Source organism: Aquarana catesbeiana, linkage group LG05 (genome assembly GCF_042186555.1).
Source record: "Aquarana catesbeiana isolate 2022-GZ linkage group LG05, ASM4218655v1, whole genome shotgun sequence".
NCBI classification, from domain to species: Eukaryota; Metazoa; Chordata; class Amphibia; order Anura; family Ranidae; genus Aquarana; species Aquarana catesbeiana.
The window spans coordinates 3,784,467-3,787,122 of NC_133328.1; the positions used below are offsets into that span (position 1 = coordinate 3,784,467).

Below are 2,656 nucleotides of genomic sequence, written 5' to 3' on the forward strand. Positions count from 1 at the left end.
TTCCTCCCTAATTTGTGTTCCCCCTGCGCAGTCGGCGTCATTCCTGTTTGCTTTCTTCCCCCTTCAGCAACAGTAAATCTTAAAGTTGTCAGCTGATCAGCCTCTAGGGCAGGGGTCTCAAACTGGCGGCCCTCCAGGGGTTGCAAAACTACAAGTCCCATCAGGCATTGCAAGACTGACAGTTACAAGCATGACACCCAGAGGCAGAGGCATGATGGGACTTGTAGTTTTGCAACAGCTGGAGGGCCGCCAGTTTGAGACCCCTGCTCTAGGGGCTCTGATTTTAGGCACGGTGCCTAGAATAGTGAGCAACTGAGCATGTGCAGAGCAGGGTGAGACCGTACATTACTGATTTTAAACAGTATACTTATTTATTTTTAATGTTTTACATATCTATACCTGCAAAAGGGGCCGAAGTCATCCAGCAGGACTTCATTTTCTGATGAAAGTTTTACTTCAAAGTAATTTTTATGTCACTTTTACAATGTTACTCTTTATATTATTATATTGATAAAAGTTGTAATCTATATCCAGTTGCCAACTGCCATATATCCAGTTTTACTGCTAGAGGGCGGCCGCTCTGTGCAGAATCACGTATATACATGTGATTCTGCACTTCAGCATAGGAGGGGGAGTGTGCACGTGCGCTTCTGGCGCGCCACCTCTGCTGTGATTGCTCACAGGAGAAGCCGATCGGCTGGTGCAATGGATGACCACCGGCACCCGCTGATCGGCGAGGAGAGGCACAGAACTGAGCTCTAAACAATACAGATCTCCATCCTGATGGCGGAAGTGATGGATTTTGTTTCCCTGCAAATCACATCCCTTAGTAAAAGCAGCGCACATAAACACTGGCTAGGCACACATTTATCCCTTTGATCACCCCTAGATATTCAACCCCTTCCCTGCCAGTGTCATTAGTACAGTGACAGTGCATGTCTTTAGCACTGATCTTTGTATTAGTCTCACTGGTTCCCACAAAGTGTCAGTTGGTGTCAGATATGTCCGCTGCAATGTCGCAGTCCCGCTAAAAATCACCGATCACCGCCATTACTAGTAAAAAAAAAAAAGAATAAAAAGTCCATAAATCTATCCCGTCGTTTGTAGACGCTATAACTTTCGCGCAAACCAATCAATATATTCTAATTGGGATTTTTTTGTACCTAAAATATGTAGCAGAATACATATCGACCTAAATTGATGAAGAAATTTGATTTTCTTTACAATTTTTTTATTGGATGTTTTATAGAAGAAAATATATATATATTTTTTTCCAAAATTGTCGCTCTTTTTTTTTTGTTTATAGCGCAAAAAATAAGAACCTCACATCAAATACCACCAAAAGAAAGCTCTATTTGTGGGGAAAAAAGGACGTCATTTTTATTTGTACACAACGTCACACGACCGCGCAAGTGTCACTTAAAATAACGCAGTGCTGTATGGCAAAAAAAAAAATGGCCTGGTCATGAAGGGGGGTAAATCTTCTGGAGGGCAAGTGGATATGGAATGGGGTGTAGGATAACCACTAGAGGGAGCTCTAAGAAAATCACTGTTGAGCTTTCAGCCACACAGGGTGTGCGTTGATTTTAATGCGATGGTTGGCTCATCAGGCTTGCATTGTGAGAACTACAAGCAAGAAAGCAGAGTGTGTAACATAGTGTACATATATCATCAATAATCACATTCCATACAGAGGCACGGCTTTAAAAAAAAGAAAAAAAGCAACAAAGATTATATTTCTTCCAACAATCTGTTTATCTAAAAACTGATAAAACGGTACAAAGTCTTCATCTCTGATAAGCGGATGGGAGTTCAACCTTTTTTTTTTTTAACTCTTTAAATATGTAAATCTGTTCCCATCTGCCAATACCCAGAATGCTTTTCACAGCACAACATGCAGCTGGGCCGGCACGGTCTCTGCTCACTGCTGCGTCTCATCTTGTATATACTAAATTGTGATTGGATTATTCGTTGAGCCCCCTGCCAATCACAATCCTAACATTAGAATTTTCTTTTTATATTTAGGTGGAAAAAAAATCAAAATTCCTCCCTAAGCTGAATCGTCCAATCAGCTCTGGCTTTATATACAACATGGGATAGCCTATAATTTTGCCCAGATGACCCTCAGTGGTCTGGGGTGCAGGCTTCAAACCTGTAGCTGCCTAGCGGCAGAGTGGCTCAATTCCACCCTTCTGGGCGTTGGTGGTCTGTGGTAGAGGAACTCATGAATCCTTTCTTCACCTTTTGGTTAAGATGAAGTGTAGTACCTGTTCTTATCATTGTGCAGTAGGGGGCACTCTGCCATCATTCTGATCTTCAAGCTGGGCTGGCTGGCTGTATAGTATCCTTGCTGGTATGATGGGGGGTCCTGAGGGCCCTTCTGGTGGGAAAAAAACCCAAATTAAGCCCCCACTGGGTAGGGTGAAGTTTGGGAGTATTTCCCTGTTGTGGTTCTGAGGGGCAATGGGAGTGGTGACCCAGCGCTGGAGTAACACGATGGGTTTGGGATCCCATTTTATGAAACAGCACCAGGCCATCAACACCTGTTACTTCATGGGCTAGGCCTTTTGGCAGAGACCGGGGCAATTTTTGTTACCAGGATGCAGGGTCAAGCCATTGGCACCCTGGAGCCCAACCTACAGCCTGGGGGGGGGCG

At 43.8% G+C, this 2,656-nt stretch overlaps 1 non-coding gene and 1 pseudogene across 1 annotated transcript; both read left to right on the top strand.

Annotated features, from left to right (window-relative positions):
- The first annotated feature begins 2,111 nt into the window (after positions 1–2,111).
- On the top strand, positions 2,112–2,199 carry TRNASTOP-UCA (transfer RNA opal suppressor (anticodon UCA)). The gene has a single exon. It is a non-coding gene; the product is annotated as a tRNA-Sec (tRNA).
- A 29-nt stretch (positions 2,200–2,228) lies between these two features.
- On the top strand, positions 2,229–2,401 carry LOC141146482 (U2 spliceosomal RNA; annotated as a pseudogene).
- The last annotated feature ends 255 nt before the right edge of the window (positions 2,402–2,656 follow it).